This window comes from Phyllobates terribilis, unplaced genomic scaffold (assembly GCF_046119375.1).
Source record: "Phyllobates terribilis strain yellow unplaced genomic scaffold, ASM4611937v1 Scaffold_3__8_contigs__length_932513732, whole genome shotgun sequence".
Classification (NCBI taxonomy): domain Eukaryota; kingdom Metazoa; phylum Chordata; class Amphibia; order Anura; family Dendrobatidae; genus Phyllobates; species Phyllobates terribilis.
This window is the reverse complement of record NW_027362763.1, coordinates 208,323,754-208,347,753: the sequence shown is the minus strand read 5'-3', so window position 1 is coordinate 208,347,753 and position 24,000 is coordinate 208,323,754. Positions and strand designations below refer to the sequence as shown.

The 24,000-nt window shown below is 41.5% G+C and overlaps 1 long non-coding RNA gene across 1 annotated transcript; it reads left to right on the top strand.

Moving 5' to 3' along the window:
• The first annotated feature begins 7,743 nt into the window (after positions 1-7,743).
• LOC141258043 (uncharacterized) lies at positions 7,744-22,232 on the top strand. Its single transcript, XR_012318176.1, has 2 exons — positions 7,744-7,878; positions 21,154-22,232. It is a non-coding gene; the product is annotated as an uncharacterized lncRNA (long non-coding RNA).
• Positions 22,233-24,000: the final 1,768 nt, after the last annotated feature.

Below are 24,000 nucleotides of genomic sequence, written 5' to 3'. Positions count from 1 at the left end.
GTGGTGGCAACGGCGAGATTTTGCGGGGTCTCCATGCTGCCGTTTCATCACAATAGTAATATCTCTTATTCATTTCTACTGGATCACACCTCAACATACACTATGTGGACAAAAGTAATAGGACACTCATTTTTGATCCCTAAATTCAGGTTTCTCATTCAGTCACTTTATCACAAGTGTATAAAATCCAGCCCTGCACCATGCAGTCTGACTTTACATACATTTTAGGAAGAATGGGCTTTTCTAATGAGCTCACAAAATTTGAGTGTGGTCCTGTAATAGGACGCCACAATTATAACAAATCAGTTTGTGATATTTCTTATCTCCTAAATTTTCCCCTGTCACCTGGAGTGGTACTATTGAAAAGTGGAAGAATTAAGTAACTACAGCCACACACCCAGAAAGTGGTAGACTACATAAAGTTATAGAGCGGGGTCATCGAGTGCTGAGGAGCATAGTGCATAAAAGTCACCAACTCTCTGCTGCCTCTAGAACTGCAGATTCCAAAATCCCACTGGAGTTAGCAGCACAAAAACTACTCTGGAAGCTTCAAGGAATGTGTTTGCATGGTTGTGCTATATGGGAGCCAGAGAGGGGGGCAATAGATCTAGTAGAAATTAATAAGAGATATTAAGATGAATATGTTTTAAAGTTGTGATCAATTTTAAATAGAGCACTTGTTAATATATTATATGGCAGCACATAATCCTGTACGGGGGGAGCAAAGAGGGTGGCATTATTACTATATTGGGGGCCAGAATGAGGGGCATTATACTATGGGATTTTATTAATACATATAATTTATGGGGCTACAATTTTGTATTCCAACTGACACCAAAAAATCCTCGCACCGCGCATTCTCTGAAGGTTCACAAGTCTGCAGTCACATAGAGTAACTGCAGACTTGTACTGCAAAACCAGACAACCCCTATTAAATATTAACAAATATTTTACACTTCATTTGCATAATGCAAAAATAGTGAATTTCTCTGGATTCGGGCAAAAGATAGCGGATATAAAGGTACCAATGCATTTATCTTTCACCAGTCTAAATGCCCATATAAACAGTTTGAGGTGCTTGATCTTGCTGACAGATTCCCTTTATGGATGGTGACTTTAAAGTCTTTAAAGAGACTTAGATTTATGTTTGATCTCCTACTATCTCCTTCTTCCAACAAGCAAGGGAAAAGCGGGAAACTTTAGTTGTATTTGTCCTATCAGTTTGCATAATACCAAATATTTAACAAGGGGTTAATCCAATCAAAAAGTCCTCCATATCCATGAATGCCTTCTATATTACATGAAAGCATTGCTCAGCTTAGTGATCTCCTGTAAGGCCAAGAATTACAATAGTTAGTGTTTGCTAAAGACAAAAATCAATGCCATGCATATGTACATAGCACTGGCACCACCCTGGTTTCTGGACGACCTTTCGACCAAACCCTAGTTAGGACATCATACATAATGGAACACATATAAATATATAAGAAATTCTTTGTAACTGATAACAATAATGCATTTAACAAAAGAGAACATGTAATTTTATCCGAGAGCATTTATGTAAGCACCTGACTGTAAGAGACAAGCAAATGGAGCACTGACATGGAACAATCGCGGCTGGAGAGAGTGCATTATCTATGGAGATAAAGCCTTGGTAATTTGTCAGCTGTATGCACTAATAACTCTTTTATTCTTCCAGTTTTTAATAGCATTCATCTGAAGATGAAGAGAGAACCCCTTTAAATAAATAGAGCTTTGATGTGCCTTTTTCAGCTGCTGAAAGGCTGAGTCTTTAGAGAGCTCTTCTTGTTTGACGGCCGGTTGCCCCACTGCTTCATAGTGAGCTTCACAAGTCATTGCGTGTTGACATACCTGGGAATTCAGTCTATGCAAGCCAAGGCTTAGGATAATGCACATAAATCAAGTCACTTTCTATGTCTGCCCATCCCTATTCTGCTTTATATTGCACTTCTTCCTATTTAATTGACTGTAAAAAGTGGATTGAGACTCAGGATATCATGGTGGTCAGAGACGGCTGTAGAAGGATGAATTTCAGGGACGATGACATTGTGATGCATTGATGAAACACATTACAGAATTCCCTGCTTTAGAAGGATGTGGAGCGTGTCTAGGACTTTATTAATTCCATGGACGCTTTGATACTTAGTGTACATGATAAGTGTGCAATGTATCTTCTTAGGTGGCCCAAACCTCACTTGAAAAGACAAAATATGTCTAGCTGTATATACAATATATTACAGGATCTGCCAGACGACGTATGTCACTGAATTGATTTTTTTTGTTTTTACCATTTACTCACTGTGGTCCATAGTCACATTTTTGTGTACCAGCTATATACACTTCTTTCTTTTACTTTTTTTTTTTGTTTCTTAGGATAGATTCAGATGACTGATTTCTCCACATCTGAGAAAAACAATTATTCTGATCAGACATTCATCAGTCTTTGAGCAGAGGGCCAACAGTTTTTTTTTGGAAGTGGGGAGGAAAAAAAAAATTTCTCCACCTTCTCCAATTTGTCAGTCCATGAAAATCAGACCGAACTTGGATGTCATCCAAATGCAGTCTGATATTTTTCACTGACCCATAGACTTTGATTGACGATTTTGTTCCCACACTCAGATCAATATCGGACATGATGTACTGTACAATATATGATAATTGTGGTATGAATATATGACTATTTTAGCACATTAGCTGGAAGGGATTTTCTTGTTAGGCAGTGCGCCCACAATGAGTTTTTGATTATTTTTTTGCTGCTGCATATTTTTGCTTGGCAAAAAATGCATCGTCTTAAAGTTCTAGCAAAATGCATGGGATTTATAGAAATCTCATGCCCACTGTGCTTTTTGTTACTCAGCATAAACTGACCTGTGGTGCTTGCTTCAAGTCTGCAACAAGTCAATTTCTCTTGCGGATACGCTGTGTTTTCTGTGCTGATTTTTCCCATCCCAAAAGCAAATATATATCATAAATAATGGCACCTCTACAGTAAGCCCCCAACTCTATAATTGCCCCCGCATTAGCTCCCACACTGTATAATTGTCCCCACAGTAAGCCCAAAACTGTATAATGGGCCCCACTTTAGTTCCTACACTGTATAATGTGCCCCACATTAGCCACCAAAGTGTATAATGGGCCTGTAGGGGGTCTGCCCTTATTGGACATTAAATTACACTGTGACTTTAAGAAACCATGCTCCCCTCTGTTTATTGCTCTTGGACTAGATGTATCATCCTCTGCTGCTTTTTGGTGTGTGCTGTTGGAGGGAGAAGAACCAGGAAGTGAAAGACCTTGTGTGTGTCTGAGGTAACTTACAGGACGTTTGCCGGTGTCCTGATAAAGAGAGACAATAAGAGGAACTGATATTCTCTGGGGAAAGAAAAAGTTCGAACTATTGCAAGATTTGTTGTCAGGACTGTGTCCAAAAGTAAAGACCTCAGTCGCTTCTCCAGAACAGCTTCCCTGAAGATTGGTGACCTGAGGTAACAGATAACACAGAGTGTCAGCCATCTGTCATCATTGAAAGTTAAACCAGACTTGCCTGACCTGCAGAAGGAAAGAGATCTAATATACAGGAGAAAGAACTCAAGTGCAACTAATCCGGCTCAGCTATATCAGAACCAAGCAGCAGCTGTCTATCTGTTCCTGATCTGCACAATTGTGAGTGCTTCACCGGTGTTGAACTGTGTTAGGGTTTAGTGCAGTTTTCCTTAGATAGGACGCTGTAGCAGCTTGGCCTGCCAGATAGAGAATTAGCCGAGAGTAGTTTGTGAAACTTGATTTGTACTGTTTGTATTGTACTTTCATTGCCATTGCTGGAGCATAGTTTTGTGACACGCTTCAGCTATTTCTTCTTATATTTATGTTATTAATATTATCATTGCAAACACTGTTATTCTTATCTTCCTGCATATAGTCCCTTTTTATACAATAAAGCTGGTGTTTTGTTTCTGCCTCCTCGTCTGCTGTTCCGTACTTGAATCCTGCTTTGCGGTGTTCTTTGGATACCGCTACAGGCCCCAAACTGTATAATGGGCTCCACACTTCATATGGATCCCCACAGTAGTTCCTATAATGTATGAGAGCAACCCACTGTTTCAGGATCCCCCATTGTCTATGATGCCTCCACAAGTTTTATTTAAAAAAAAAATCATATACTCACCTAATTCATGACCCTGACGACTCCACCGACAAGGTTCGGGCAGACCAACGCTCTGTCCTGCGAGTGCGTCGTCACCTTGGCCGTTCTGTAGATCACAGGCTTACAGTGACCTGCAGGCTACAGAACGGAGAACGGTAGTGCAGGGAGATTATTTCTCCCTGCTCTATTGCAGAGCTTAACTGTATTGGCGATAAATTAATGGCAGTTCCGGGTGGGCCCCTCAGAGTGTGGGACCCAGGGCAGCCACACCCTCTATCACTCTCGCTACGCTACTGATGAAGATAAGGGTTGGTGTTTCAAAGTAGATCGCTCTGCTGTAGAGAGGATGCAGTTCCAGAATGGAATAGTAATTCTGTAGTTTTTGTTTCCAAGTGTTTCGTGCTTGCACCAGGTCCAATGCAGTTTGTTTTTTGGAAAAGGGCTTGATGCGAGCACGAAACATGTAAAAACAAAAACTACAAAATGATTATTCCATTCTGGAACTGCATCCTCTTTACAGCCGAGAGGTCTACTATGAAATGTCAATCTCCATTTTCTACTAATTGATATGCAAAAGAAGGTTTACCTTCATTTGCAGACAGGATTGCTAGAGCAGCAAGATTGTTGGGCAATTATTGGAGTTGTGACAATCACAACCTTTTCAGGCGAGAAGCTCCATAACCCCCTTGTCATCTGCACCTTGTCATCTGCATCTATCACCCTATGTGCGCTTGTCTCCCCTGCTTTTCTCTTTATTTAAAACATGACAGTCCAAGAAGAGACAAAAACCGCAGCGTCAAAAACGAAATAAAAATGCAAGTAACCTAATAGTTGCAGAAATGCTGCGGAAAATCTGCACCATCAAAAACTCACCAAAAGCTCACCATGGGAACAAGGCCTTATTGTCTCCTTTAAATCCTGGAAGTGCTTTTCATTAGACATATGTTACCTGTAGCCATTATTGCCCAGGTATTGGGAGTATTACAATCGCTGTGTTCTTTTCACATGAAGGTCCTTGCTGCTATGAAGAATTTCTACATTCCTCAAGGATTGCGGCTCCGTACGGCAGTTTCAGCTGTCACAGCTGCTTAAAGTTCATTGAGCTGTTTTTAGTTACTCATTCAAATATTCATAAGAAACCAGGACTGCAGTTTTCTGGCTGGTAACAGCTTCATTTTCTGCTCTTACAGAGATTGCCCTGTGGACTGTCCTGACGACTCGTGATTGGAGTTTCAGCCATCACGTGACCCTTCAAAGATAATGGTGTTTCCCTGGGAGAAGTCGAGAGAGGCATGTTGTGCTTTTTATCCTTGCCTGGCCAGGCAATGAAAATAATTGCACTAGACAGTTATGGATTTTCAAAGAGGGCTGAGAAATGGTAAAGCCTGTATCAAGCACTGCTCTGCGCTGCCGCAGGGAGCATACACTCTAAATTATTTACCTGGTGGGACATCTCATACCTCAGGAAACCAGAAAACAGTCACAGCTCTGTGCAAATATTTACCCTAGCAGTATTGTACCAAAGCAGCGTAGTAAAAACAGCCAGCGATTCTGGGAAATGTTTTGCGTAAAGGCCAATGGACTGTGACATTACATGACAGGTAGGGGGGCTGCACTTGCTAACTAGCTAGCTAGCCAAATATTCCTACAGTAACACAGAGCAATGGCGGCTGTGTGTATGTGCCCTATACAGGAGTGGCAAACCTCTCAGTCACTTGTCCAGGACTCATTCATCACGTGATCTTAGCGTTAAAGGGACGTTATCGTCAGAAAATTACCTTTTGTTTTAATCAGGATTTTGTGTTAAATGCATTTTTCAAAATTTATGGCAATATTTTTTTTTCATATCACAATCTGTATTAAATATAAAAAAAATTGAAATCTTGCAATCTTTGACACTGGCCACTTTGTTTGTTTTTTACTCTAACTTCCTGTTGTTTCAAAAAATTTCCCATGTAAATTGGCCACAGTGAACAAACTCAGACCCTATCTTTTGTATTGGTGCATCTAATAAGCGTGTGAAAAAGCCATTGTGAAGTGGAGGGAGAGCAGGGTCAGGTGTGACATCTTCTATTGTGATTGGTGGATCCTGTGTACATTTGTGTATAGAGGTGTTACCTGTCATTGTAATCCTGCTTTTGCTGATAAGGAGCCATATTGAAGCACAGGAAGTCTAAGGCTATGTGCGCACGGTCTGTATATGAAGCAGAAATTTCATGTGCGTTTCCGCATCTCCATGGCAGGAAACACGCATGTGGATTTTCCATACATTTTTTATGTGTTTTTTTCATGCGTTTTTTAAGCGTTTTTGTACATCAATGAATGCTTTTTGGAGCTAAATAAAGTTATTTGGTGGGGCATTGCTTAAACCTTAGATTACCATCAGAACTGGGGTGAGTATATTGGTTAATTTGAATGATTGAAGAATATGTCTGTTGTATTTCAATAAAGTGTTTACTCTGTGTCTGTGTTTATTTAACTCTTTACTTTAATTAGGTTTGGTCATGAAAAGGTCTGGTTGACACATTGACATCACCAAACAAAAGAGCTAGGTGTCAGCTAGTCCCATTCACCCAATCTTTATTAGCATTTCTATGCATGTAATTTATGCGGCTGCTGTGAGCTGCTATTTTTAGCCTGGGAAGGTGCCATTTGCCAACATGGTCCCTGGCCATAATTAACAGCTCACAGCTGTTTCGTTACCCACTATGTCTTCCCAATCAGCACTCAGCAGCGCTTTGGATGCAGCGTATTTTTGTTGCGCCCAAAACGTTATGTTTTACTGCTGCACTTTTGTTGTCGGTACATGTGAATCCCCCGCATATAATGACACTTCAATCGGTCAAAATCTGCAGTGTAGCGTGTTCACTACGGAAATTGACATGCTGCGGGTGAGTTTGGGTACGTGGCCACGATCAGGAGCCGCTGTAGGGTTGACGCTGCGTGCTTATACAGCATCAAACCCGCAGGAGCCAGATGTTACAACATAGTGGATGGAATTTACAGAAATCCCATGTCCACTATGCGTGCATCAGAGGCTGCGAATCACCCGTGGACACTGACATGTGGCACGTCTTTCAGGACCGCAGCATGTCCTGAAAGACATGTTGCGAAATTTCCGCATCATGTGCACTGCTATACCTGGCAGACCTATTAACAAGCGTTTTCGCAATGTATCCGCGGTGGGGAAAACGCCGTGAAAGCGCATCAAAAACGCTTCGTGTGCTCTTAACCTAAAACATCTATAAAAGCCGTAGTGACCACTGTGAAATTTGCGATATTACTCATTTTGTTGTTTTTTTAATACTGATCGTGATATGAAAAAAATAAGAAATAAAACTATTGACAAAAATGTTAAAAAATACATAAAAATATATGTTTCAGATTTTAGCTTTCCTTTAAATGGTTTGTTCCCTTTCAATTAAGTTTCTATCCTGGCTACAGTTTGCTTTAAAAAAAAAAACTGCACTGAACTCACTGTTTCAGGTTCCACCGGCGCTCCGCCTCAGCTTCTGGTGTCTAGCACTGGCTGCGGTGTTGCCATCATGTCAACAATATAGCAACCAATTAGTCAGCTCAGCAGCTCTAAAGAGGGCATTCCATCTACACTGGCACAGTCAGTGAGCTTACTGATTGGCTGCCAAGGTGACATTCGTGCTACAGCCAATGCCAGACACCAGGAACAGAGGCAGAGACTTGCTGGTGGAACTGAGAAGGTGAGCAGTGTGAGGTTTGTTTTTTATTTTATAACAAGTTACAACCTGAGTAGAAACTTATTTGAACAGGAACAACCCCTTTATGGCCGACTTAAGCATTTGTCTGATATTTTTTGTGGTCCTCTTGTATATATATGCCATCTTTTATGCTAAACTGGACACAGGCATCAATAATTCTAAAGGCGCAGCACTGGTTGCAGCTTTTTGTTGCTTTTCTTTATTATCTAAAACTGGCCTAGACTTCTGCATAAAATCTAAATATATTTATTTTTCTCAATGAGTAGTTTTTATAGAAATGGGAGGTCTTTTGTTGAACACTTTTACAAAAGAGCATCTCAGCCCAACTGTGATAAGAAACTGTTTTTCATAACTTGCATCATATTTACTATGTGTTTTAGATACTTTCTTGGCCTTTTCCGACAGGATGCATTGTTTTTATAATAGGGGGCATGGTTTAGTGGAAAGGGGTGTGGCAGATAATTGTTGGCACTGATTTTTGGCACAATAGTAATGATAAATAACTCCGTGTTTTCCTCAAGTGACAACCGGAAAAGTCAGTCCGCATTTGAAAATTTTAATTCTTTGTGCTAATAGTGTGTTCCAGAAAGCAGGACATATTTCTGCATATAAATATTTTGTGTTGGTAATATTGTGCTCGAGCCAGGAGTCCACAGCTCTGAATCTAAATTGTTTGTGCTAATAGTATGCTCCAGAAAGTAGGCCACATTTCAGTATAGGACAATAAAATATTATTTGCGCTGGATTGATAAGGCTAAAATGACTTAGCTAGATAAAGAGGTTAAATAAAAGAGTTGTTGACCAAGGTGTTGACCAAGTATGATTAAAAATAATAGCAAAATTTTATTAAGGGGATAATAACAATCGTCCACTCTACCAGGACACGCAATATACCTACCTCAACTCTACAGTCACCACCACTGTCTACTCCATCGTGTGGCTTCAATTGTTCTTGTCATCAATCGTCCTTTTAAAATTCCCTCTCCCTTATCCTTTATTGTTATTATCCCCTTAATAAAATGTTGCTATTATTTTTAATCCTACTTGGTCAACACCTCTTTTATTTAACCTCTATATCTAACTAAGTCATTTTAGCCTTATCAATCCAGCGCAAATAATATTTTATTGTCCTCTACAGTTATACCCAGACAACCTGTGGTTGGTTGTCCTATTTTGCAGCAAGTTGCACTAGGCTGACCTACCAGCGCCACCACTTTTATTACTGTTTTACACATTTTGGTATATAAATATTTGGTGCTACTATTTTTTCTCCAGCCAGGAGTCCACATTTCTGAATCTAAATTCTTTGTGTTAACAGCGTACTCCAGAAAGAAGGCCACATTTCTGCATATAAATATTTTGTGGTAATATTGTGCTCAAGTCAGGAATCCACATTTATGAATCTAAATTGTTTGTGCTAATAGCGTGCTCCATTAAGTAGGCCACATTTCAGTATATAAATATTTGGTGCTTCTATTTTTGCTCGAGCCAGGAGTCCACATTTTTTAATCTAAATTGTTTGTGCTAATAGCGTGCTCCATAAAGCAGGCCACATTTCTGCATATAAATATTTAGTGCTGGTAATATTTTCGTCCTGGCAGGAGTCCACATGTGAAAATTAAAATTATTTTGTGCTAATAGCGTGGTCCTGAAACAAGGCCACATTTCTGCATAAAAATATTTTGTACTGGTAATATTTCTGTACAGGCTGTAGTCCACATTTGAAAATACAAATTATTTGTGCTAATTGCGTGGTCCTAAAACAAGGTCTCATTTCTGCATATAAATATTTTGTACTTGTAATATTGTGCTCGAGGAGGAGTCCACGTTTCTGAATCTAAATTGTTTGTACTAATAGAGTGCTCCAGAAAGCAGGCCACATTTCAGTATATAAATATTTTGTGCTACTAGTTTCACTCTAGGCTGGAGTCCACATTTCTGAATCTAAATTGTTTGTGCTAATAGAGTGCTCCAGAAAGCAGGCCACATTTCAGTATATAAATATTTGGTGCTGCTTTTTTTGCTCCAGGAGTCCACATTTCTGAATCTAAATTGTTTGTGCTAATAGTGTGCTCCATAAAGAAGGCTACAGGCAGGAGTCCACATTTGAAAATACAAATTCTCTGAGCTAATAGCATGGTCCTGAAACAAGGTCACATTTTTGCATAAAAATATTTTGTACTGGCATTATTTTTGTCCAGGTAGGAGTCCATATTTGAAAATACAAATCCTTTATGCTAATAGCGTGATCCAGCCACACTGTCTCAGCAAATAAATACTGATTGGTAATTTTGTGACTGGTGACTGACAGGTCTAAGGTTGTGAAACAGCTGGTTAAAAGAGGGAAAGGGTACATCCAACATGAGTGGGAAAAAGCGAGGTCATCGTGGAATGGGGAATAGGCTTGGTGTTCAAGGTGTATGTGGGGTTGGTGATATTGTTACTGAAAGCTCTACTGAAGAAACACCGACTCGTCCTATCCAAGGACAACTGCCAACTTCTGTTATTGGACGGGCTACTCCACTCCCTTTCTTTGGCAGCCGCACAGCGGTACGCCTTGTAGATGAGGGCCAGAAAGAGCATGTGATCCAGTGGATAGCAAATGTGCATCAAGTGGCATCCCCTCCTCTTCCTCCACCTCAACATGACACACAATACAGTCCTCAGAGGTGGCACCCCAATTACCCTTGTTTCCACCCACGTCACAACTCTCCAAGCGCCAAACTGACTGTGGGGAACCACAGGGCGAGTCTGCAGAGCTGTTCACACATTCTATTCCATGGGCATCAGAGGTCTGCTCCAAAGATTCACAGATTCAAGAGGAGGAAAGCATCTGCACCAGTGCCCAAAATATTTTTTAGTTCGATCCGGTGCTGGAAGAAGTAGGGTCCAAGCAGAATCCAGACCCTCGTCACCAGACATTAAACCCCAAGGGTGGAGGTGATCCTGATGAAACTGAGATACCTGAGGCGCATGCGGACTGTACTGTGCTTTCAGGACAGGAAGAGGAGGAGGGTGACTCTCAGGGAGGGGAGTGGGAGAACAGAGAGGATGACGATGGGGTTGTAGATCCCACTTGGTGTGAAACCAGAGGCACGTGGCTCAGTAGCTCAGCAGAGTAAGTGGAGGAGGAGGAAGACAACGAGGTTACATTGCGGCCTCCCCCACAGACACGGAGTGATGCAACCACGACAAGCACTACATCCTCAGCCACAACTCTGGCTGTGGCCAGCAGCGGTGACGGGTCTGCAGTTCGCAGGGCAGCAAGGGTTGCCTTGCCTGGGCCTTTTTTGAGACAGCAAAGGATGACCCAACTCTCGTTATCTGCCAACTGTATAAAAAACAACTCAGTAGAGGCAAAAATTGCAATAATTTGACTACTACATGCATGAACCGGCACATGCGCGATCAACATGCATTAGTTAGGGAATCTCACTGCAATAAAATGTGGACTAGCGGCTTCGCCAATCACTGGCCACCCCCTAAACCGCATCTGCTGCTTCTTCTTCCTCTGTCACCATGGCAAGTGTTCCCACACAGGTCTCCGGGCGCAGAACCTCCACTTATATACCCGCTACAGTCGGGGTGAGTGAGAGCCCATCAGCTGTTACGGAAGTGGACATGCCTGCTGTTTTTCTTTCACCGAGCACACCACATCTTTCTCTATGCACCGTAACATCTCTGTTTGCACCTCACTCACAGTCCAGTAGTTTATCGTATTCACTCTACTTCACCCTCTCTCAGCTCAGCAGCCAGCCCTGGGTCCCACAGTTGTGGTCACGTAAAATATTGTTTCCTCCAACACATGCCAAAGCTAAGAGCTTGAACTCCACCATCTCCAATCTGTTGGCCATGGAAATGCTGCCTTTCTGCCTGGTGGATACAGACTGTTTCCGAAAGCTCATGGCCGTCCCAGTCCCCCAGTACCAGTTGCCCAGTCGCCATTATTTCTCTAAGAAAGCTGTGCCTGCACTACAACTTCATGTCATAGACAACATCACCTGTTCTTTAGAAAATTTTATGTCTGACAGGGTGCATTTCACCACAGACACCAGGACAAGTAAGCATAGCCAGGGGCGTTACATCTTGCTGACTGGGCACTGGGTGACTCTGGTGGCTATGGGGGCAGGCAGGGAAGGGGCTGCTTCACAAGTGTTGGAATCCCCTAGGCTTGCGGGACAAACATTTGTTGCTAACATTTCCTCCACTGCTTCAGTCTCCACCTGCACCCTCAACCTCTGCCTTAACGAGACACGCATTCCAATAGTGCAGAGAGAATCCCCACCTCTTCCGTACGGCGTAGCCAGGGCTCACCGCAATCAGGCAGTGTTTAAATTAATATGCCTTGGAGATCACAGTCACACAGCTGAAGAGTTGTGGACAGCTATCCAGGCCGAGTTTGAGAAATGGCTGTCTCCACTGAACCTGGAGCCAGGGAAGGCCGTGTGCGATAACAGTGCAAACCTGGTGGCGGCCTACACCAGGGCAACCTCACACACGTGACTTCCATGGCTCACGTCCTCAACCTGGTGATGCAGCAATTTCTACGTCACTATCCCAGGCTGGATGTGCTGCTTCAGATAACACGGTCGCTGTATGCTCACTTCTGCTGTTCGCACCCCATGGGTCATTGTCTTGCATCGCTACAGAGATCTTTCGGCCTACCGATTAACCGGTTGATATTCGATGTGCCGACACAGTGGAATTCCACTCTGAACATGTTGCAGCAACTGGCGCAGTATCTAATTTTGCATAGCCTGGGCCAATGCAGTACGGATGTGCAAATCACGCTTGTGGAGTGATCACAGATGAAGGACCTCTTCACCCTTCTGCACAGTTGTGAAATGGCTAATAAGATGGTTAACGCTGACAATGCCATCATCAGCATCACTATTCCGGTCGTCTACATGCTGGATCACACTTTGAATAGAGGAGATGATGGTCCCAGAGGAAGCAGAGGAAGATGCGGCAGGGATAATAATATCTCTAAGTTCCAGACTGTTGTTGCACAGCCGGATGCCAAGGGAGGGTGGATTACAGCGAATGAGGCAGGCTCATGGTACCAGGCAAACAGAGTGAAGGTGCAGGCACCGAGAAACAAATGTAGGAGGACGAAGAGGTGATGGGCGCGCAACAGTCAGGAGATGAAGAGGATAATGATCGCCTTTCTGTTGTCTGTGGTTGGTGTGAGGGGATGGAGGAAGCAAGCTTGAGTGTTACCCCACTACCAACACATCATGGACTTGGACCTCATGCAAGAGCCTGACACGTGTGCCTTCTTGCTGCACTATCTGCTATGCCCGCATTGTTAGGATTAGAAATATTGCTGACTATTGGGTTGCCACTCTGTTAGATAAACAGTACAAGAGTAAATTTTGCCAGATGATCCCCCCCTCCTGGAGAGTTACGCGCGCACACTGCAGTATCGAAACACGCTTGTAGACAACCTTAAGAGTGGTTTTCCCCAAGACAACAGTGAGGCACACAGTGTGCATCGAAGTTGTAGACTTAAAACCCCGGGAACATCGAGTCGTCAACACAAAAACATTAGCAGCAGTGTAAGTGGCACAAGCAATTTCTGTGAGTCATTTCACACATTTTTTACACCAGCCTGTGCACCAGCAGAACAGAGTTCAAGTCTGACCCGTAGTGAACGATTGGAGAGAATGGTGCAGGAGTATCTTGAGCTCAATATTAATTCCATCAGGGAGGGTTTGGACCCTTTTGCATTTTGGTCTTCAAAAATGGAAGAGTGGCCTGAGCTCGTCTGACATGCCTTGGAGGTTTTGTCATGCCCGGCAGCCAGCGTTCTCTCAGAACGTGTCTTCAGCTCTGCTGGTGGTGTCCTGACGGATAAATACATCCTGCTATCCCTTGAAAGTGTAGACCACCTAACTTTCATCAAGATGAACAAGTCATCGATCTCCAATGATTTTTGCACCCCAGTCGCAGACTTTGCAGACTAGGCGATGGTGCAGTTTTTAGTGTGCCGCATTGATCTTGCGTTATTGCAGTCTATGACATCTTTGTTGTGGCTTCTGTGCCTACTGTTGCTACTGCTGCAGATGTTACTAACAATCTTTTGAAATGTAGAGACTCTAAGTTGAGTCTCCGTCTGGTGGGTTGGCTGTAGTGCTGTGCCATTATAAAATTTCTACCGTGGGTCAATTGATGCCACTTTTCCTTGTGTCTGCCCCTAATTTCAACTGTTTTGGCAGCTTTTTGGCCCCTCCTGAAGGTGTTGTCTATGCGTTTGGTTTTGCCTCCCATTGAATTCAGTGGGGTTCGGATATGTCCGATGAAATGTTAGCTGAATTGTTCGGCGAACATCGGGACGTTGCCGATCCGAACTGAACCTTAAAAGATTCGCTGATCTCTATTTCTGAGAAGGCTTTGAACAAGATTTTGAAGGTGATGTTACGCGCACGCCGCCTAAGTTTAGATAGGGCGAGACAGGTTTTGTGAATTCTATGGAATCCTGGGGAAACCGCTACTCAGGGCGACTTGCTGACAAACACATCTGACAAGAGTCTTCATGAACAGTTGAACAGTAGAGTTTAATTTAGCACGGCCAGTACAATTTAACTCTTTTGAAGCAACAGGCTTCCCAACAGTACAGTCTCTTAAAGCAGGCACAGTAACGACAGTCTCTTCAGTAGCACAGTTCAGCACAGATCAAATCTCTCAGCAATGCTACAGCGGTACAACAGCAGTGCTTCCACCAGCAGTCCCCAGTCCACAGTGTCACAGGCTTTACCTTCTAGTGCAGTGAGGTACGAGGGGAGTTAGAACCGAAGGATGAATCCAGTCCTCAGATGTGGTGTTCAATCCATGCTTTTGCTAATCAACAGTTAACTCCTTTCTCCACTACTTTCTCCTGTAGATACCACTAGCAACCAAGTGGCAGTTGAAGTGAGAGTCCCAGGGCCCTCATCAGCCTGGTGAAGAGGTCCGCATCTGTTAATCTTGCTCTCCAGCTCAGAACTGACACTACTCAGTCTCTCTAAGGCAGGCCTGGTCACTCCCCCGCTAGCTGCACCCTGTTAACCCCTCTAGTTGCTGGATGCTTAACAACACCGTCACAGTGACCTTGGGAATTTTTCCTATTCATCCAGAAGACCATTTGTGAGGTGAGATACAGATGTTGGTGCAGATGGCCGGACTCACAATCTGTATTCTAATTCATTCCAAAGGTGTTGGCTGTGGTTGAGGTCAGGGCTCTGTGCGGCCAATCAAGTTCTTCCACAACAAACTCATCCAACTATGCCTTTATGGACCATACTTTGTACATTGTGCTTGGTGATATAAGACTTGCATAAAGCTGCTTGGCATGATGCTCCCAGAGCACAGTTTTTGGGCTGATGTTAATGTACCACATCGCAGGGTGGTAGCCACGGCCGAAGCACTCATCTCCTTTTACGCCCCGTTGCGTTACATAAAAGTGTGGGTCCTAGCTCGGAGTGAGGGCTTTATGCCTGTGTAGGCTGTGGATAGCTGGTGGTGTGCCCTGGCCAGGACCATAGGTTCCACAATCCAATAAAGGAGACCATTGTTCAAACATAGAGTCTTTACTGAATGATAACTTGGCAAAGGTTGAATATAAAGGGTAGTAGGTACAAAGTCCTATGATCATTTCGTCTACGGCATAAAGCATTTTCTCTCACACAGTATCCTTACTCTGTAGTTCTTCTCCAGGTCACACTGTTTCGTCCTGCATTGCCACAACCCAGCCTGAACTCCACAGACCTGATCAAAAAGTCTCTCTACTCGCTCAGCAGTTCCATGTCCTATTTCTTCCACTACTGGCATTCTGGATCTACCGCTCAGGACCCCCACTAGTCCATAAATTCAGTCTGTTTAGGCCTGTTACCTTCAGTGTTGCATGCTCGGGGATTCATGACTCGGCGTCTACATGGACACTTCTCTGGAAGGCCACTATGGCTAGTCAGTCACTTTTCCTCAGGATCACTATCCCTGGCCTTAAGTTTTCTCTTCCTATGGATCACCCCTTTGGCAGCCCTGCTCACTTGGCATTCCAAACTCGAACTCCTACTCACTCCAGGAAACCATCACTTGCCCTAACACTAGGTCCCTCCCGATATGGGCTGGTCCCAAACATTACCTCTATACTGCCCTAATGTCACAGCTAAATTAGTATATATAAATCTATTTGCGTGTGTATTGGTACTTTTAATGCCCTGATACTGCTGGCTTGGCAGATTTATCTCTTAAAGACACAATGTACACCTCAGTACCACAACCTTAAACTTAAACTCCAAGCATACTGGTGGAAGTTGCTAGTTATAAGTATACACTTACCCAGGTTGATTTTTCTGTATCTCTCCTCTGATCCTGCTTGATGACTTAGACTATGTTCACACATGTTGGGTTTTTCTGTGTCACAAATCTGCAAAACCCAATCTCTAGCAGGAAACCAGCTTCATCAAAAACGTAGGTTTTGCTGCCTTTTTTTATGTGTTTTTTATGTGTTATTTGAGCGTTTTTTCCACTGTCCTTCTGTCTCTATTTATGCATGTACATAAAGTTCTGTGAAAAAAAAGAACTCCATTCTATTTTGCCATCAAAAATGCTGAAAAAATGCTGATGCAATTTTTGGTGCTTTTTTTTAGCATTTTTTCAACGTATTTTCACCCATAGGAAGTAATGGGTGGTGAAAAAAAGCTAAAAAATGCTGAAAGAAGTGACATGCTGTATTTTCCAAAAACCCAACCAAGGCACAAAATATGCAAGACAGAAAAAAACATGATGTGTGAACAGAGAATTCTGGTTTCTCATAGACTTTGCTGGTACTGCAAAACGCAGCTGAAAATTTGCATAAAAATCTGCATCAAAAAATGCTGAAAAACACAATATGTGTGAACATAGCCTTAACCTTTCATTAGACATGATTTTGCCTCTGAGTCTATCCTTTTAGTTCTGACCTACCTTCTGAACTTCATCTCTGGCTCCTGATTTTGTCCTGTTTCTACTCTCTATGGTTTTGACCCAACTAGTCTACCACACTAGACCCTCCTCTACCAGATCGCTTCACCAACCAGAAGTTACATCATGGATTCAACCCATGGAGACCTGTTGCAAGTTGAGATCCCTCTTATAAGGGTTTAAGAATACAGTCCAATGATGCTTTTGGAGCTGTTAAGCAGAGTGACTTGTCCAAGTCTTTCCGTGGAAGCCCAGCTAAAAGCAGCCATGTGCCCATGTACAACTGACCCTTCCTTGTTGATTTTTCAACGTTATAACTTGTTTTTTCATGACGGAAGGTGTTAAAGTTTCAATTTTGGGCTACATAACAGCTTGATGATCAAAGGGGTTGTCTTCAGAAAGAATATTTAAGGGGTTTTCTATTTTCAGAAAACTTATGTCAGCAGGGACCATTTGTGTTTTACTCTCCCTCACCGGATCCAGCAGTGAGTCTCTGTGCATGCAGCCAATCAGTAATTTCAGAGGCAAGTGCCCTCTACTCAGAGGCATAGCCACTAAGGTCACTTATTGTTTGCAGCGCTGCCAACGTGATGTCAGCACTGCAGACAATAATAGACTCACCGCTGAATGAGGAAAGCAAACTGCGCCTGTAGTCAAGGGCTTTTTGAAAATGGGAAATCTCTTTTATTTACTCAAAGCAAATCACACAATGCTTTAAAAATGTTCATGTCTGTAAATATTGTTGCAAATGCTTGTTATGGTGTCCTTGGTGTTTTTGTTTTTCATTATACCTTCTCAGAGCATCCAAGTGATGTTTTAGTGCTGTCGGTCACATATGCTCAGCAGCTCAGTCAGAACACCTGGATTTCCTTTTATATGTTGGAGTAATTCTGGATGGTATCCAATTGTAGTATGAACATGAAAAATGGCTATTTTATATTTCAAATCCATATTGAAATAAAATAGGAGCCAGACATGTCAGCATTTGTAGGTATCCTACCTCAGTAGACTAGGGGTCATTAGTCCAGACATACTAAAACATAGCTTTAGTTTAAGTTTGCTAACAGTCTGAGGTTTAATCTTTATTACTGAAGGGAATTAGCCTTTTGTATACACTGTGTTTGCTAGAACCAGAGACAGACAATTGCACAAAATTGTAAATAAGACTACAGGCATATGGCTTAAGATGGAGATGCTTATTGTAGTACCAAAAATATAAGTGGCTATCTGAAACCCATTTTGTGGTATCCAACCTTTAATTAATATTCTGATTATATATTCTGTGTTAAGGTATACTTTATCTGTGAATATATCTCACTGATACATAGCTTCTTAACACAATATACTGTCTGTGAAGAAAACCTTGTTCTGATTTATAACCCGGTGTAAGATTTACTCTTATCATATGTAAACATTATGACAGAAGTAGAATGGTCCGAGAATAGGTCTTGTCCGGCATTGCTTATCTGTGATAGCTGGCCACCGTCACAGGATTGGAATGTTGGACAGCAACCTATGAACTTTCATGCTTACATAATATTAGGTTAGGTAAGCCTTTTTCTAAAATGTATAAAGCTGTTGAAGAATTCAGTTATGGCAGAAGCATTGTGGACCTGTGAAGAGGACGCTCTTCACAATGTAGGACCTAGTACGCATTTTCTGCCCATCGCTGAATGCTTCTCCAGTAATAGTAAGTATGTAACCTTTATAAGTATCTAACCTTAGTAACCTTTAATCTACAAAAGTCTACGCAATATCATAATATCATACTATTCCTTTGATTCTGTATTTTAGCTTTCAAATTGACTATCATAAATAAAATTGCGTTATATTACAAGTGGTTGCCTTCTTTAAAGCTGTATCCGAACCTTATTGCTAAAAACTTGGCAATACATAATTTGGCGCAGTCGGCAGGATACGCAGAACACTCAGAAGTTCTTTTTATTGGAAAGTTGAAGGGACTTTGTGTGATAGTATGATATTGCATAAAACATTTAAGAAAAAAGAGGTTGTAAGTGTTTCTGTAGAAATTCCAGGGTGGGAGCAGGCTCCTTACCATATTTTGTCCAAAGAGTGGTCGCAATGTGTTGGATTAAGTGAATCATGGGACAAATGTTTGAATGATGCTGAACCTGCTGATGTGGTGACATGTCTGCAAAAAGTGAGAGTGGAAAAAAAACAGTAATTTGGTGCAGTGAGCAGGAGAGGATGGATTTTGTTACATGCTTATAGGAGACAGCATGAGGAACGGCTTCAATTGCTGCAAAGAATGCAAGTGAGTCAGGGGTTTCACATAATGGAAAGGTTACAGTAAAAGATTCTGAATCCCCACAGCAGGGGCCGGGCAGGACACGTGGAGAGAGAGGGCGCACTCCCTCCTCGTCGCCAGCAAAGCCCACAGCATCGGGGTTTGAGGATATTTATAATAGGATATATAATTCAAAGCCCAACAGAAGGGGGCATCATTTTCTCCTAATATGATGTCTTCATCTGAAATGGAGGATCGATGGAGGGAGACAGATAAAAGTGATTGACATGCTGGCCACGCCCCACAAATGTTGGTAGATACAGGGACGGAGGCCAGTTTGATTAATGGAACTCCAAAACAATTGAGTGAGTGCAAGGTTATAACTACAGAATTAGGAGGAAAGCAAATTGAGACAATTCAGGACAGAGCAAAACCAGGAGTTAGTGGAATCTCCACATTGCATGAGAAGGTAAGCAAAGTCCCTGTGGGACTTCAGGAGCAGGAAATACCCTTCGAACAATTGATTCCTGAGCAGAGGAAACAAGCGTGGTTTCAGAAGGGTCAGCTGGTTACCAAGGTAACAACTGTGTGTGGAATGGAGTGGGCTATCAGACTACAAGTATACATAGCAAAGAAGTATGGGGAAAAGAGTTGTGGCAAGATATCTGGGCAATTGTACAAATAATTAAAGTGACTGTGTTTCATGTTGATGCTATTTGTGCTTCAGATACCCTGGAAAGACTCAACTCAGTAGCAGACTAACAGTCCAAAATATCAGCCACTGAATCCAGTAAAGACTGACACCACTGAGGAGCTGCTCGTACTGACTCAATGGGCACAGACTAGAGGGTGCCCATCAGGTTAGATGTAATCAAGGAAACAATTATGAAATGTCCAGTATGCCAACATTCACAACAAAGACCTGTCCTCCATGTTGCTAGGTGTCAAATAGCCCGAGGTAAACTACCTGGACAAATTTGGCAGGTAGATTACATCGGCCCCCTTTCACAAGATGGAGGGTGTGTGTATGCATGCACGCCCGTGGATACATACTCAGGGTATATGATGGCTTGTCCGTGTAAAACGGCCAATGCTAACAGTACCATTAAAACCATGGAAACCATAATACTGTATTACGGTATTCCATTACAAATTCAGAGTGACAATGGTAGTCACTTTAAGAACAGGAAGGTCGCAGAGTTCTGCTCAGAACATAATATTGAGTCGATCTTTCATATCCCATATTATCCTCAAGCCGCAGGATGGGTAAAGCAGATGAATGGGCTATTGAAAGAACAGTTGAAGAAATTGGGAAATGGAAACTACAAAGGGTGGAGAAAACATTTACGTGAAGCCCTTAACATTCTTAATAACAGACCAGTTGGAGAACAGGAAACACCGTTAATGAGAATGATTACCCCCAATTTACAGATCATGCCTTTAAAAGCTACTACCACAGGACAGACAGTTCTCTATTGGGATCTAGAGCCAGGGGCTCTGGGACCGCATGGAGCCACCCCACAGGCAGCAGGACTAGATTTACACTCGCATGAGGAAATTAGATTAGAAATAGGGGTTGTAAAGGCAATCAGAACTGCTATAGGATTACAAATGCCTCCTGAGCATTTTGGTCTCATAGCTCCAAGATCAGGTTTGGCCATGAGAGGAATTCAAGTGATGGGAGGAGTGATAGATCAGGATTATGAAGGTGAAATCAAGGTACTCCTGTTGAATAGTGGGGATAGTGACTTGTTGATCCTAAAAAAAGACAGGATAGCTCAATTATTAATTTTGTCTATCCAGAAAATGAAAATAATCAAGGGAACAGCTCCTACAATAATAACAGTTGGAGGAGACAGAGGTTTTGGCTCCACTCATTTTCTGAATGATGGTGCAAAAATCTGGGTGAAGCAACCTGGAGATAAAGGTCCTCCAGAGCCTGCAGAGGTGATCGCCCAAGGGGCAGACAATGTGTTAATAGTGATGAAGCCAGGACAAGAGAAGTGGGAACATGTTCCTGCAGACAGGTGTTATCTCAGAGACTAATGTATATATTTCCATTTTAGATTCAAAATTGGAGATGGTGGATGATCGGTGTTACAGGCATGGTCCTTTTGGTCTCTGTCACTACCCAACCGTTATACAGATGGGAAAGAGACGCCGGACGAGGAGAATGAGGCTTTATGGAAAATTAAGCAGAATTTATGGAGTAACTTGGCGCAACTGACAAACATGAGCCATTTTTGTATGGCAAACACTGCTATGGCTACAAATGTGTTGGAAACTTGTATGGTAGCTATACCAACCCCTTACGACTGTGGACCAAATTGATAGGGGGATTTATCCAAGATGAGGAGGTGGAAGAAGGAGCTGTGCTTCAGCATTATACACACAACCCGTATTACACTTGTATAAACTGTACTGGAGAAGATTTTATTACCGAAGATATGATCACTATAAAGACTCAAAACATTGCATCTGCTGAGTTATGTTATCAAATGACTTGCGACCAAAATAAAATAGGTAAATGCCAGCAAATGAAAATAAAAAGAAAAACAGGGAATAATGAGATTGATATTATTTGTAGTTCCCGTACAGGTAAAGATTGTAAGAAAATAAGGTCGGGGGAAAATATGAAGTGTAATAATACAGTAACTTCCCCCTCATACATACAACATGTAAAATTGCCCAAGGGGTGGATGTTTTCTTGTGGGAATATAACTTTTAACTATATTCCGGCCAATATAACAGGGGGGCCATGTGTTATCTCTAGATTAGGTTTAATGATGTATCCTTTATTCCCATCTCATAAAATTAAGCGTTCAAAAAGGGGATTTTCTTGCTTATCAGAAAATTGTAATTATAACGTAAATTTACTAACTGAATCAGAAATTCTAGGAATATATTTGACAATGGTAGGATCCCCTGTCATAACGGCATATGCTGCCCATACTGTAGGTAGATTATCTTGTCTTGTGGCTAGATCAATATATATTACTAGTAGAGCTTTAGAGAATATATTATTGGATATACAAAGTTACCGAAAAACAATTTTACAAAATAGGGCAACTATAGATTATTTGTTGTTAATTCATAATCATAAATGTCACGAGTTTGATGGGATGTGTTGTTTTAATTTGTCTGATCACAGCCAAGATTTGCAGTCTCAAATAGATCAATTACAGGATGATGTTAATCACATTACGCAAAGTGACGGTAAATGGTGGGACTGGTTATTTTCCTGGCTGCCTGATTTTGGGTATTTACGCTATATTTTAGGAGTAATTTTTGCAATAATTTGTGCATGTATTGCTTTATGTTGCTGTATAGAATGTATTCCTTCTTTGTTATCTCTATGTCGCTCATCTGTTGAAGTTATTCCTTTGGGATATGGCATTGGATATAAATAATATATGGTTTCAGATAACCAAGGGTGGATTGTAGTATGAACATGAAAAATGGCTATTTTATATTTCAAATCCATATTGAAATAAAATAGGAACCAGACATGTCAGCATTTGTAGGTATCCTACCTCAGTAGACTAGGGGTCATTAGTCCAGACATACTAAAACACAGCTTTAGTTTAAGTTTGCTAACAGTCTGAGGTTTAATCTTTATTACTGAAGGGAATTAGCCTTTTGTATACACTGTTTTTGCTAGAACCAGAGACAGACGATTGCACAAAATTGTAAATAAGACTACAGGCATATGGCTTAAGATGGAGACGCTAATTGTAGTACCAAAAATATAAGTGGCTATCTGAAACCCATTATGATGTATCCAACCTTTAATTAATATTCTGATTATATATTCTGTGTTAAGGTATAATTTATCTGTGAATGTATCTCACTGATACATAGCTTCTTAACACAATATACTGTCTGGGAAGAAAACCTTGTTCTGATTTATAACCCGGTGTAGGATTTACTCTTATCATATGTAAACATTATGACAGAAGTAGAATGATCCGTGAACAGGTCTTGTCCGGCATTGCTTATCTGTGATAGCTGGCCACTGTCACAGGATTGGAATGTTGGACAACAACCTATGAACTTTCATGCTTACGTAATATTAGGTTGGGTAAGCCTTTTTCTAAAATGTATAAAACTGTTGAAGAATTCAGTTATGGCAGAAGCATTGTGGACCTGTGAAGAGGACGCTCTTCACAGTGTAGGACCTAGTACGCATTCTCTGCCCATCGCTGAACGCTTCTCCAGCTGAAGTTTCCGGACAGATGATGTACATGCTACTAGGGAAATCTTTTTCTTCTTCTATCTAATAGTAAGTACAGTATGTAACCTTTATAGGTATTTAACCTTAGTAACCTTTAATCTACAAAAGTGTACGCAATATCATAATATCATACTATTCCTTTGATTCTGTATTTTATCATTCAAATTAACTATTATAAATAAAATTGCATTATATTACAAGTAGTTGCCTTCTTTAAAGCCGTATCTGAACCTTATTGCTAAAAACTTGGCAATACATATCCGAGCCAGACAATTGGAATCATTGGACTAAAAACGTCTTCTTCTCACCTGAACATTAAGAATATTTTCTGAGAAGAACTTTAAAGTGGTTTGTGGAAATGACAGGCTTACTGCAATGTCCAGTAACATAATACAGGCATGGGCAGGACTCATGGTATAATAGTAAAAGAGATGACCATTTCTAGAAGACCTGTGATGGCATTTCCTGTTGTCATTGTGGGAAAACAAAGGGAACAAATATGGATAACTAAAAAAAGAAATGAACAGAATCTTAAAATAAAGAATCTATTGATGACATGTTTATCTTTGCATGTTTTAGTGTTTGAAGTCCATGCAATGATGAGCCAAATAGCCAAAAACAAAGTTAATACTCTTTTTAAAAAAATAAATTCCATTTCCTAATACAAACAATTTTTTTT